Here is a 15,213-nt window from a genome sequence, read left to right on the forward strand (position 1 = left end):
ACGGACAGAACATTTCCAAGAGCTGTAAATTTTTCACTTTTTTCCCCGAAGAATATCGAAATATGGAGGCAATTTTAATGATGGTGCAGATCTTCGCGAAGTCCTATCACATAAGGGAAGGCACAATCTCCGTTCAATTTGGAGTGATCTACAACCTTGGTCTTATGACTTTTTGTTGTATGTTTGATTTTTGTCTATTTCTCGATGTTAAGTAAATTTGGACTTTTCACATGCATAATTCATAATTTCAATCACTTATAAGAAAGATAGAATCATCAAACCCTACACGAAAATTGGCCCACCCAGTAGCCATATGTGAGTCAAATGCTATGTATGTAGCTGTCACATAATTATCTGAAAAGTAATGCAATGTGAGATAATCTTACAAAAATTTTACCCTATTCAACGTTTCTAACTCAATCTGACCCATGAATAGATCAGATATCATACGACCAGCCATTTAGGCCATTAAATCTGACGTCTTATGGTACAATCCTTTGTCGATATGACGTACCGTTTTGCAGCAGTCAATCTGTAAATGAAGGTCTGCGATATTTTAAGCATGCATATACTTTCGTATGTCGACCTATATATATTCACTGATGTGTTGTAGCGATCGAGAAAGGGTGTGTCTGCTATTGTAATCAGTACTCCCCACACCGACTTTGACTGGCAGTAGGAATGGGGTCCTTCTCCAACACCTGTGTAACTGGCATTAGTAAGGAAGGCCTACCATTGTAGTGAATAATTCACTTCTCGATTTGACTTGCAGAAGGCAAGGGAGCATGGATTGTTGTTTAAAAGTCCCCTAGCCGATTGTGTTTGGCTGTAGGCAAGGTTACCCGCCCTTATAAACAAATGTATCTATCTAAAATGTGACTGGTATTAGGCATAGTGGCCTGCTATTTTGATGGAAACTCACCAACTTGGTGTGACTGGTAGTAAGCTGGCTGGCTGTAGGAAGAGGGGCCTGTCATTATAATTATAACTGCACAATTCAATTTCGACTGATAGTAGGGAAGTTGCCAAACATTCTAATGAAAACTGTAATCTGTCTGGAAGTAGGAAAGGGGGCCTGCCATTGTAACGAAAACTCCCAAATCGATTGTGACAGCGCAGTAGGCGATGGGGCCTGCAATTATAATGAAAACTTCCACACTCGATTGTGAATGGCAGTAGGCAAGTGAGCCTGCCGTTATCATCACAAATCCGTAGCAAGCACTTTACATTGGAAACACCGTATTGGGAACCTCCCCATGCTGTTTCTCGGATAACGCTAAGAGACATGCCATTTTAAAACAATCTTACATACTGTATGTACAGTATTTACTTCGATATTCGAATACAATGTAGAATACCGTAGCAAAGAACGGGTACATTTGCTAGTTGTTAATATATTCGCACATGTCTTTCTGCTGAATGTTTCGGATTAGAGAATTTATTTAAATTATCACTTTGCTTAGGGTGTAGAAACTCGTGGTTTGTCTTTTTCATTTTTTATTTTTACCAGGGTTTCGGATATTTACGCACACAAATGTAGAGCATATAAATGTATCACTATTCCCTTCAGTCCTGTTATGCTTGCAATGCAATGCCGTTCTTGAAATTCATTTGTTTTGCTATTTGTTTTACGTCGCACCGACACAGATAGGTCTTATGGTGACAATGGGATAGGAAAGGTCTAGGAATGGAAAGGAAGCGGCCGTGGCCTTAATTAAGGTACAGCCTGGTGTGAAAATGGGAAACCACGGAAAACCATCTTCAGGGCTGGCGACAGTGGGGTTTGAACCCACTATCTCCCGGATGCAAGCTCACAGCTGCGCGCCCCTAACCGCACGGCCAGCTCGCCCAGTTTCTTGAAATTCAAGTACGAGACTCGTGCATATGCAACTTTCTTGTAAGGTTAAGGATACAGATATTTTTCGAGAGCATTTTACAGCACCGCTTCTGCTGTAACTTTAACATTGAATATTTCCTCATTTTCTTTGATGCAAGAGTTTTTATAAAAATCACTTCTATAAATAAAGCCATAAATCGAGAAGAATAATTGAATGTGCTCACTCTGGGTCTTGATTCACTGTGCAGGACCTCCTTATTGCCCACAAAGCGGACACTGGGGGTATTCTTTCTACCTTTTGATATCATTTTAAAGTAAGTTGATTAACAATACAAAATTTGAGGCTTCATATCTGACAGTGTGGATCAGTGTGCAGATTTTGTGCCGGTGTTATGATATTTTATTAAAATGAACCATTTGAAGCCATACTGAAAAACAATATTTGTTTGAATTGATGTGTATGATCTCATACTCATTGCATTGCTTTCCCTGGTAGTCTCTTCCCCATTTAGTTAATGTTGCATCTCATGTTTGTGAAAATGTGCAGACTTTATATCTCACACAGGACTGTCGACTGCACGTTTTTCTTGTCTGAATGATGCTGAAGGAAGGTACTGGTGTGACTGTCGATGTTGAATGACGACGTCCTTGGCTAATCGATGGGGTTACCTTTAGGGTTAAGTAAGTGTAGCGGTTTCTCGCAGAGGTTGGGGTTCGCTTCCGGCACGACCTCTGCCCCTCTGCAAGTCGTGAACTAGAGCACGCCCGTGACTGAGCCGTGGAGGCGTGCTCGCTCGCGGCGAGAAGAGCGGCCTCAGTTAATGAGTTATTCATTCGGTTGCTAGCCGCACCACACCATCTTCAGTGACATTTTGACCAAGTAGTATGGCATCCTGTCAGATTCAGAACTAACGGAACGGTATTTTTAAAATATATTATCTCATAATGGTAAAATTGTTCTTGGTAGGCTGTAAGGAGGTAGATTATCTATGAGAAAGGGTGATTGTCAGGAAACATGATGTTTGCATATGGTTGGCCAGATTGTCGTTTGGATCAGTGGCAAACATCTTCCTGTTTTATACCCGTAAGTATACAAAAAAAAGTGAAAGTAAAAAGTGATAGAAAGAACTATGGCGGTTGGTGAGAAGGGGTGACTGAGATGTTCCTGTTTCCTTTTATTTTTGTTTGTTCTCAGAGTTATGGAGTTTTATTATCAGTAGAAGCAGCTGCTATATCGTTGAAAACAATCATTTACGTGACCACTTTGTGTATGATCGAGACGAGGAGGATGACGTAGACTGGCGAAACATCTTCAAGTGCGCATTCTAATTCAGGAATACTCAAACAGAAACTTATGTTCAGCTAATGGAACTGAGATCTGTTCAATCGAGTGAAATATTAGAATGATCGTGGGATTTCAAATTTTACCATCTAGGTTGACTTACACTTCTGCCACTAAACAATGATTTTTAAAAGTACACTTTCCGCCTCTTCACAATCTTCAGCATTATAACGGTTACTCTTCTAGTCAAAGAACTCTCTTGAAATATGAAATCGAGAAATAATAGAATACATTATTTTATTTATTTATTTACATTTGAGGGACTGCCTGGCCGAGACGGTTAAGGTGTGCTCGGTTCACCCGGAAGGATGTGGGTTCAATTCTCCGTCGGGAAGTCGAAAAATTAAATGAAACGAGATTTCCACTTCCATAGTTGCATATGGTCCTGAGGTTCACTCATCCTACACCAAAAGTGAGTACCGGGTTAATTCCTGGGGTCAAAAGCTGTCGATCGTAGAGCTAACCACTCTACTCCATCACGTGGCGAGGTTACGGATAGTAGTAGCCTTTACCTTCCACCCCTCCCAGAGCCTTCATGGCCTGTACGGAGATGACGTTGCTTTATTTTTATATCTGACTGACTCAGACAGGTCACATGGTGACGATGTGATGGGAAAGGGCTAGGGCTGCGAAGGAAGTGGCCGTGGCCCTAATTAAGGTACAGCCGCAGCATTTGCCATCTTCTGGGCTGCCGACAGTGGGTTTCGAACCCACCAACTCCCGAATGCTAGTGCACAGCTGAGCGTAGTCAGCTCGCTGGGAAACACATAATATTATATAAAGTGCAGACTGTATAGGAAATGTGCAATGAATAACTTAATTTGTTTGTATCTGTACCTTTCACTCCAGAGATAGTGATTTTGAGCTCCACTCTCTCAGCAATCCTGAAGATAGTTTTTCGTAGTTTCCCAATTACACATCAGGAAATTACTGGGGTTGTACCGTAGTTAAGACCGTGGCATCTTTCTTTCCAATCCCATTCTTCTCCTATGCTATCGTCGCTGAAAGCCTAAATAAGTTAGTGCGACTAAACACATACATTTCTTGTAGGGAATATAAAAACAGGCAAGTCATTCTGTATTTGCTGTACTTGTAGTATATTGTTATGCCGAGACATACACAGTTCTTGAATTTACTTCAGAATATAATTTTTGAATATATGTGGGGAATTCAGTTTTCATCAGTGAATGTATGTATGTATCTTCAGGCGTCTATTACATTTTAAATTACTGTGTCCTTGTAGCAGCATATGATGGAACCGTGTCGTCTCAAAACTCACGAGTTTCAAAACTCACGAGTCTCAAAACTCACGAATTCCAGGAAGAGGATTAGTAAGAACAAGTTTCTCTACCTGGGCCAGTCTCAAAACTCACGAGCAGGGCGAGTCCTTCTTTGAATCGATAAATGTCCACCCTATTAGTTAAGGGGTAATGGAATACTTTTAATAATCAAATGACTTCCATCCGATTATTTAAATAATCGAATGAATAATAAAATAAAATAATCGAATGAGTTTCAAATATCATTCAGTTATATCGCGCGGAATAACAGGATGCGTCATGGATATTTATTTTTCGGTTTAAGTGTGTCGGGTAGATAACCGATTGAAATAAGCGAATAGATGAACGCTTACGAAAATTAGAAATACACCTTTTTCCAAATGAATCTCCAAATGTTGAAACTAAATGAGTGAATTAACTGTCTTGACCTCTAATATCTCTAAAATTCCTTATTCAAGTAAATGCCGCCTTCTGGCCGCATTATGGAACTAAGCCCAGTACTAACAACTGGGAGTTTCTTTTAACTAGCAGCGGACAATATACATACTTTAATTTTATGTCGTCCGGCTGCACGCATAAATGGTTATCATGTTGGCCTTTATTCCAAGGGGTCAAGGGGGTCCCGGGTTCGGTTTCCATTCGGTTGGGAGATTTTAACTTTCATTAGTTAATAGCTATGGCTCGGGGACTGGGTGTTCGTGCCGTCTTCAGCATTAGACTTCATCTTCGGTAGGGCTTCATCCTCACAGATGTGCAGGTCGCCTATACGGCGTCAACTCTAAAGACCTGCATCAGACCTCTCCGGAGGCCACACGTCAGTATTATAAATTTATGTGAAAGGTAAGAAATTCATTATATTAACTTTAAGGCAACAGCAAAATATTTAAAAGGAAACAAAGATAATAATACACCTCGGTCTCTTTCATTCACTAACCATTATTTGTCCCCCGTGGGTTGGGGTGGCAGAATAATATTCACAGCATCCCCTGCCTGTCGCAAGAAGCGACTAAAAGGGGCCCCCAGAGACCCTTAAATTATTTAAGAAAACACTTGCTAAAAAACTGATAGACAATCTGCTACCTGGGTGACTGCCCTAAGTCGGTGGAAAAACATGGGTTGAAGGGAAGCGTGAGTCATCGCGCACCTCATCCCTCCTGTAGTCATCGCAAGCACCTGGTGTCCGGATTCGTGAATTTTGAGACTCATTAGAATGTTTACTTTAGCTACCAGTTTGTAGTCGTGAGTTTTGATACTATTTGTTACTAATTATAGCCCGTGAGTTTTGAGACTCGTGAGTTTTGAGACGTAACCGATGGAACTGAGATATCGCCCCATGCTGACTGTGAACATCGATTAGCGTTAAGGGTTTGCTGAGAAGACATTTTGAGCCGGCCCCATGGTCTAGCGAGCTCACTTCTTACCCGGAGGCTCAGAGTGCGTTTTTTCGTCCAGGTCAGGGATTTTTGCCTGGTGGTAAAAGCTGGTTTGAGGTCGACGCAGCCTACGTGAGAACAGTTCAGGAGCTGTCTCCCAGTCCCGGTCTAGAATGCCAAGAGATGATTCGTCTTGCTCACCACGCGTCACTCGTAATTTGCAGGGCTGAACACCAGTCGCTTGGTAGGCCAAGGCCCTTCAAAACTGTAGGGTCAGAATGGGGTTTGGTTTGGCAGAGTAAGAATTTTCAGTCACACTCCCATTTTGCTTAAATGTACCTAGGTGTTGCCGTGTGTTGTAGAGCGTCATTTATAATTAAAATAATAATAATAATAATAATAATAATAATAATAATAATAATAATAATAATAATAATAATGGTCTTACGTCCCACTAACTGTTTTTACGGTTTTCGGAGACTCCAAGGTGCCATGATTTTTGTCCCGCAGAAGTTCTTAACGCGAACATCTCCAAATACCACCGGACTGAGCCGAAATCGAACCTGCCAACTTGAGCTCTACCGCCTGAACTACTCAGCCCGGCGCTTTAAAATGTTTACCTTCTAAAGTCAGGTGTTGTCTTATTGAAATGTGCTATTTTCTAGATGGCATAGTAATGACAAGAAGTTGCTACTAAACAACTAAATTATCAAAATCTCGTAACCTACGAGAGGAGGGATTGCAAGCGTTGTCATTTTGTATATCTAAGGCTACAAATCTCTGCAGTTACTATCTTTAGTAAGCTCTAGTTTTTGTGTATATATATATATATCTTCATTATTAATTATGTCCGGTTCCATGGCTAAAGGGTTAACGCGCTCGCCTTTGGTCCAAGGGATCTCGGGTTCGATTCCAGACCTGGACGGGGATTTTAACTTTCATTAGTTAATTCGTCTGACTTTGGGGCTAGGGTCCGCGTCGTCGTCAGCATTATAATTCATCGTAGATAGGGCTCAATCCTCACCGACGCGCAGGTCGCCTTTCAGGCGTCTTCTCAAAAGACCTGCACCAGGACTCTCCAGAGGCCACACGCCATTCTTCTTCTTCTTCTTCTTCTTCTTCTTCTTCTTATTATTATTATTATTATTACTTATATGTATTATGAGCCTGTAATCCCACAGAGTAATTTTTTCAGTACCGTACGGTGTCTTATGAAGTTGTCAATGAATGTGGGTTGTTGTTTGTTTGATTTTTTTTTTTTTCAAGTAAAGTCTCGTATGCAGAACTATCTGTTTGCCAGTTCCGTATGTATTACTCAAAGAGATCCCAATATGTTAATTTTTAAACATAATGTATGTTACTCCGAAAGTCTTGAGCGTAGTCTTTGTTCAAACTGAAGCTGGCTGCACGGTTCGGGCCGTGTAGCTATTAAGCTTGCATTTGCGAGATAGTGGATTCGAACCATACTGTGAGCAGACCTGAGGATAGTTTTCCGTGGTTTCCCATTTTCACACCAAGCAAATGCTCTACCGTACCTTAATTAAGGTCATGGTCGCTTCCTTCGCTGTCCTATCTCATCGTTGCCATAAACCTGTCTGAATCGGTGCGACGTAAATTAATAGCAACAAAAATAACATCCATTTTTTTCCATTATTAAAGTACGTATTTCTGGCGAGAATTAGAGCAGTGGCTTAGCTGGTGACTTTCCGCCTGGACTGTTGAGGTTGGAATCCCGGTCGATCCTGGATTGGAATTTTCATCTGAAAGATCACGTGGCGTCAGTAGGGCGTCCTGTCTTTGACTTCTAGCCAAACACAAATTGGTAGTTGGCTATACAGTGCGCGTCACATAGCTGTTAGCCTGCATTCGAGAAATGGTGGGTTCGGACCTCACTGTCGGCAGCCCTTGAGATGGATTTCCATGGTTTCTCATTTTCACACCAGGCAAATGCTGAGGCTGTACCCTAATTAATGCCACGGTTGCTTCCTTGCTACTCCTAACCGTATTTTTTTCTCATCGTTGCTATAAGACTTATTTGTATCGGTGCTACGTAAAACAAATAGCAATAAACAAAAGCAATAATCAAATTGAACCAGGGTGGATTTACCAAACCAAAAAATATCTGGAGTAAGCTGAATAAGGTTCTTTAGTAACAATAAAATTCCGTTCGCTTAGAACTGGGCTTGCTTGTAAATGAAATAGCCTCCTAAATACTTCTTGACAGTGTGACAGTGTTGAAATAACAAAATGAGTTTCCTTTCAGGAAATTCAATTAGAATTGGATGTGTTATCATAACCATTTCTGCACAAGTGTCTTCGGGAGAATTTTGGGAGTTTATAACTCAACAAACACATCTTTACTTCAGCTACGCATATCTGGTAGTTTCGATTAATGTCAAGGTATGTATGTATGTTCAGTCCGTCAGCGATTCCGCTGGTGGGATCCTGAGCTCTGCCATCAGCTGTCATAGATGGCCTAGGCATCACTGAAGAGGCGTACTCGGGAAATGAGGAGTGGGGTAGTTTCCCGTTGCTTTCCTCACCGAGCCAGAGTTGCGATTACAAATCAGTCTGCCAAGCCCACTGAAATGCATGCACCAACTGACCCTATGAGCAACATTTTCACACCATTCATAGCAGGGACTGGCTGCATAAGGCAGCCTAGCATTCCTAGCATCACTCATACCTCGGTCACTTTCATATTGTCAAAGCCAAGGATAAGACAGAGACAGATCTATGAAAGTAACAAAATTGCTCTAGCCTATACCAGAAGACATAGTGCACTGTAAACACTAGGTCCTGCCAGCAAAGGCATAATGTCAAGGTGAGAACTACGATTTATTGACCGTCACGCTTAGAGTGCCCAACGTCTGGTTGATGCAGTGGACATCCCATCCAATCTCTTGTTACTCACTGCAAATAAACAAAAGTAGGTTTTTCTTAATATATCAGTGTCTTGTTTTATAATGTCCGACTCTTTGGCTGAATGGTCAGCGTAGTCGCCTTCGGTTTAGATGGCCTCGGATTCGATTCCCGGCCGGGTCGGAGATTTTAACCTTAAATGATTAGTTCCCCTGGCTTGGAGGTTTGTAATTCTCCCAACATCCCTTCAACTTCCACACAACACTACCCTCCACCACTATAACACGCAGTTCCACACACACGGCAGATGCCGCCCACCCTCGTCGATAGGTCTGCACTAGGCTAGCAATAGCCACACGACATTATTATATTTCATGATCCGATTGTAGAAAAAGGGAGGATTTTATATGTAAATGTTAGTGTAAGTGGCTCGATCACTTATGAATTGGTGTGGATATATTATTTTATATTGTATCCGACGTAAGAGAAAATTATGTTTAAATGTAAGTTCTTTCTAGATTTGTGTTGTTTTCTATGTTGATTTTAGTGTCTTTATCACTTATAAACTGGCATGGAAGTTTTACTGTATACTGAATTCTAATTTAGGATATAAGTTAAATGTCAGATTTTCTAGTTTTTCGTCGATTTTTTGATAGTGTTAGTGCGTCGACTAGTTAAGAACTAGTGTGCATATTATTTTTTACTAGCTACAGTACCCGGCGTTGCCCGGATAGTTTTTGAATGTTTACCTTTAAGATTTGTATTACCAGTTAGTTATGTATGAAATAAATTTTTATAGAATTCCTTTTTGACATGTTGGTTGATATTTTACGATCTATTATGCAGTTTTAGAGTTATTTAGATGTGTTTGATTTCAAGTTTCTGATTATTTAATTTTCGAGTAAAACTTTGTCCTTATGGAAGCTCGAATTGACTGGGAAGTATTTGATCCTGTCAAAATATAGTAAGTGATAACTGTACGTATTTACCCGTCGCACTATAGGTACAATGTACACGATTTCAACTGTCATTGAGACTGTCACCGATCAGCCTTCCGACCCAAAGACCAGTGGATTCAACACTAATCTCGATTATTTTAGACTATTTACTTTTAAACCCATCTCAGCCCCCCGTCTCAACGGAGGCTGAACGTGGACTTAAACGATATTCCTCTCAAGGACACATAAACAATGGATTCGACATTAATGTAGGTTGTTTTCCGTTATTTTTACATGTCATCCCCTCCCATTCCCCACCCCTAGCAGGGGTTGTGATGTTTAATCTACATAGTCTTTATTTTTCAAGACGGTAAGTCTTATGCGTACCAAGTTTTGTTGAAGCCATTCTGAAACATACCCACACACTTCAATAATTTCGGTTATTTTTACCTTCATTCTCATCTCTTCTCCACCTCCATCCTGATTGCGGCTGAAAAAGACTTAACCAGCATCCAGAGTGTCACAGTTCAACACGGCGACCTCGTAAAAATGGATTCAACATTGATATAAGTAATTTCCGTTTATTTTTATATTTCATCCCCCCTCCTAGGAATGCTGGGGGTGTTTACCCCCAACAGTATTCTTTTCTTTCAGATAGTAAGTCATATGTGTACCAAGTTTCGTTGAGAGCTATTCTGGAACATACCAACATAATCCATTATCTCAGTTATTTTTACATTCATTTTCACCCCTTTTCAACCACCATACTGATTGCGGCTAAAGTATGACTTAACGAGCATCTAGAGTGTCAAAGTTCAACTCAGCGACCTCTTAAACTATGGATTCAACATTGCTATAAGTAATTTTCTATTTCACCTCCTCCCCTAGGAGTTTTCCTCCAACAGTATATAGTAAGTCATATACTATATGAGCGTTATGGAAGAAACACACATATATCAGTAATTTTGGTCGGTTCGGACATTTTTCTCTTCACCCCTTCTCATCCCCGTACCAATAGGGGCTGAACATGGACTTCAACGACATCCGGAGTATCATAATTCACCTCAGCGACCCCGAATACTATGTATTGTACATTAATATTTATCGTCGTCTATTACTTTTATATTTCACCCATCTTTCGGTATTTTTTATAATTCAACCCCGCCCCTAGTGGTGCTAGCGGCATCTTACCCGCATAGTAATTTCTTTAAGATAAAGGTAAGTCATATGTGTACGAAGTTTGATTGAGAGGTGTACTAGAACGTACACATATACGTATGTCCAAAAACTCGGTCACTTTGGACATTTTCTTTTCTTCGCCCATTCTCACCCGAATGCTGACTGGGACCGAACTTTGTCTTAAACGGCATCCTGAGTGTCATATTTCATCTCAGCGATCCCGAAAACTGGGTATTCGACTCAGACATTGGTCGTTTTCGATTATTTTTACATTTCACCCCTGCGTAGGAGGCTAGGGGCTCTTACCACCCCACCCCCCACAGTATTTTTTCCAGATAGTAAGTCATACTTGTATCAGTTTTGGTTCAGAGCTATGCTGGAACATACACATATACGTCCATTATCTCTGTCATTTTGGACATTTTCTTTTTCACCTTTTCTCACCCCTACGCGAAAGGAGGCTGAACTTTGAGTTTTATAAAATTCGGAGTGTCACTATTCATCTCAGCGTCACTAAAAAGTATGGATTCGACGCTATTGTCGATTATTTTTAGATCTCCATGCGTGCTAGGATTGTCCTACCTCCACGCAGTAGTAAGGCTTAAGTGTACAATGTTGGTTAAAATCGCTCCAGTAGCCCTGAAAACTATAGATTCGACACTATTATTGGTCGATTATATTTATATTTCATCCCATCCCTTAGTGGTTCTAACGGTGTCTTACCCCGCAGTATATTTTTCGGATAGTAAGTCATATTGGTATCAATTTTGGTTGGTGGCTACGCTGTAACATACATACGTCCATTATCTCGGTCAGTTTGGACAATTTCTTTTTTACCCTTTCTCACCCACGATGCCAAAGGGGTCTGAACTTGGACTTTAAAAAATCCGGAGTGTCACTATTCATCTCAGCGAATGCGAAAACTATGGATTTGACTCTATATTCGATCATTTTTATATCTCATCTCCCCTCGGCCCCACAAAAAATGCGGCTGAACTTGGACTTGTAAAACATCCAAAATGTTACTGTTCATCTCAGCGACTCCGTAAACTGTGTGTTCGTCACTATTTTCGATTATTTTTATATCTCACTTCCCCCTCGCCCCCCCCCCCCCCGCCCAAATTAGGGCTGAGTTGAACTTTAAAAAAGTCCGGAGTGTCACTATTCATCTCAGCTATTCCGAAAACTTTAGATTCGACACTATTTTCGATTATTTTTGTAAATAACTCCCCCTGATCTCCCAACCCTAAGGGTGCTAGTGATGACTTACCCCCACAGTGCTTGTCTCCAGATAGTAAGTCATAAGCGTACCAAGTTTGGTGGAAATTGCTCCAGTGGTTTAGGAGGAGATGTGTCATATAAACACACGCATTTTAAATATAGATAAAATGCATCCTATTTAAAAACATACTTTAAAAGGCCAGTTTTCTAGTTTTTACATTGTTTTCTATTACGGTTTTAGAGTATCGATCAGCAAGTTGGCCGTGCGGTTAGGGCCGCGCAGCTGTGAGCTTGCATTCGGGAGATAGTGAGTTCGAACCCCACTGTCGGCAGCACTGAAGATGGTTTTCCGTGGTTTCCCATTTCACACTAGGCAAATGCTGGGGCTGTACCTTAATTAAGGCCACGGCCGCTTCCAATTTCTAGCCCTTTCTTATCCTATCGTCGCCATAAGACCTACCTGTGTCGGTGCGATGTAAAGCCAATTGTAAAAGAAAAGTTATGCACTCGTATGTATACGGCATCCAAAGGCTGTTGGCTTTTAGTGACACGGATGTGATTCTCTATCTACGATCCAAAGCTTTTATATGATAAACCTCCTAAAAGGGGACGACTGGTCTTACATGAAATGTGGAGCAATAAGTAATAAGAAATAGGATACTGTTAAATATTAAATTGTAGGTCCTTTGTTTCAACATTCTAGCTACCAATTATGCTCTTTAAATTATAGACCTGAAATAATTTTTAAGTCTTGGTGCGCAACTCCTCTAACACTGAGATAAGGACGATACTTGTCGCCACAGCTAGGTTATAACGTCCGGCAGGGAAAACTAATTACGGCGGGTTGTTAGCAGCTGCCCATAAATAGCGCGCATTTATAATTCCATTATTTGTATGTATTAGCGCTGGTCTAATTAATAATGGCTTTAGGGAGTGTGATTGCATCGTATTGCGCGCGTGTATGTGTTGCTCTCATAATTGGATGGTTTATCACAACCGCTTCTGGACATGTGTCCTTGAGAGAACCTTAGGAAGTTTATAACTCGACACCGCAACTAGAACACAGAATACGAAGCATACGGAAAGGGAACATTGCCACAATCCGTGCGCTAAATTCTAGTATGCATAGGGTGACCTGATACAAGTAGATAGAAAAGAAGACAAAACTATTTAAAAAAGGAGAACAAGCCGGAAAGAGAGGGCACTGAGAGTCTGAATTTAGACTTATATATTCCAATTTCCACATAAACAAAATGTATCTTCCATATTAAATATTAAATTCTTACAAAAGTTAAACAATGAAACTAATTTACACGCCTTGTAACTTTTCTGAAGATTCAGTTGCCTTCAGGAATTTTGTTGTGTCTAAATATAAATATATCGGATACACATGTAATTCCATTAGATTATATTAAACCATTAAGGGGATTTTCATAGATTCTACTTTGAAATGGTTCCTATTATCAGTCCATTGTGCTGAGATCAATTAAAATAGTCTTTCTACATTAGTATTGTGGCCTGGTATAGAAAACAATGTTTGCAAGTTTTAAGAACTCTGAACTATAATCAACTGACTTACGTGAATTGAAGTACTTCGCCAATTTCTAACTACAAAGTAACTTGTTACCGTATATTCAGAGTCATTACCACTCTCCTTCAGGAATTGTTTGAAATTGAAAATTAAAAAGGATTTCACATCATCAGTTTGAAAGGATTTAGACGTAGCTTGCAAATACAGAATACATTTTTGAACATCACAGTAATCATTATCACTTTTTAGCGCCATCCATTTAAAACAGGCTTCCTTCAGAAACTTGTTATCTCCTGTCGCTTGTCACGTTGTCAGCTGGCACACATTAACATAGCAGTGTTCTGACGGGGTATTGCAGAGAGAGAGGCATGCAATAGACAGAGTGGTAAATAGCGTCTATTATTATCACAATACAAGGTATCCACGAACCTACTACGCTGGCGTAACAGGGGCGTAACACGTGGCGCGCCCCAGGTGGCGGATAGGGGGGTCCTAACCGGCTTGCCGGCGGACTTGAGGGAAAATAAAATACCTCTCGCGGACCAAACACACTACCCCCTGCGGGTGGGGGACGCACATGTAGAATACACCCGCGGTATCCCCTGAGGCGACTTAAAGGGGCGACCAAGGGATGATTGAATTAGAACCATAAAACTACTTTTGATTCGTACCATCACGCAGGGAACACCATAGGTTGCCTGTACTTGCGAGTAGTACCACTGTATTAGGTACGAGATAGGTTTGTGATTGGTAGCAGTATAGAGCCTGGCCTGGGGGTTTTCCAGTACCCGTGCGTCGTACCCATGTGAGCAACACCGCAGGTCTGGGCGTTGCTTGTGAGTTGTACCACTATATGAGCGACACCGTGGGTCTGCGTTGCCTGTGATTAGTACCCACTATGTGAGGAACACCACGGGGTCCGTGGGACCGGCATCCGTGACTAGTACACCTAGGTGAGGAAACTCATTGGTTTGCGTTGGCTATGAGTGGCGCCATTGTGTGAGAAACACCATAGGTCTGCGTTACCTGTACGAAGTACAATACTTGTGAGTAGTGCCATCTTGTGTGGAACACCGTGAGTCTTCGCTACTTTTGATTAGTACCCCAACATGATAAATACCATTGTTCTACTTTACTCGTGACATGTACCATTCTGCGGGGCCTTAGACATGGATATTGCACTCCTTTAGGCATCAAGCATCATTGTGCTTTATGAGTGGTCCCTTGGTCAGTAATACCTTTATTTACGATCTTTTTTGAGTCTGATCCACTGTTTTGTTTGTTTGTTTGTTTGTTTTTGTTTGGCTCGGGTCCAACCATTCATTCTTCATGACATTTATTATTTTATTTTGGTCAGTGGATTAATTTGAACTTTTTGTTATTTTGTTAGGCCCCTTTAAACAACAAGCATCATCATCATCAATACAAGGTATGAATATAATATTCGCATGCATTGCATATATCGATATCGATGATGCCGTCGCTTAATTAAGAGTACTTGTAAAAACGAAGTAATAAAACAGATTACGATACCCCAAAATAAGCAGATTTAAAAAAAGACATTTCGGGGTTTTTAAATAATCCACGCGGACCCCGGCAGTGATCTAAAAGAGAGGACATATCCGGATAAAAGAGGACGTCTAGTCACCC

At 40.9% G+C, this 15,213-nt stretch overlaps 1 protein-coding gene across 1 annotated transcript in view; it reads left to right on the forward strand.

The window, feature by feature from the left end:
- Nucleotides 1–15,213, forward strand: part of Trmt61 (tRNA methyltransferase 61) — a 511,674-nt gene that overhangs the window by 368,857 nt on the left and 127,604 nt on the right. The window lies entirely within an intron of this gene.

The sequence above is a fragment of the Anabrus simplex genome, chromosome 1 (genome assembly GCF_040414725.1).
Source record: "Anabrus simplex isolate iqAnaSimp1 chromosome 1, ASM4041472v1, whole genome shotgun sequence".
Classification (NCBI taxonomy): domain Eukaryota; kingdom Metazoa; phylum Arthropoda; class Insecta; order Orthoptera; family Tettigoniidae; genus Anabrus; species Anabrus simplex.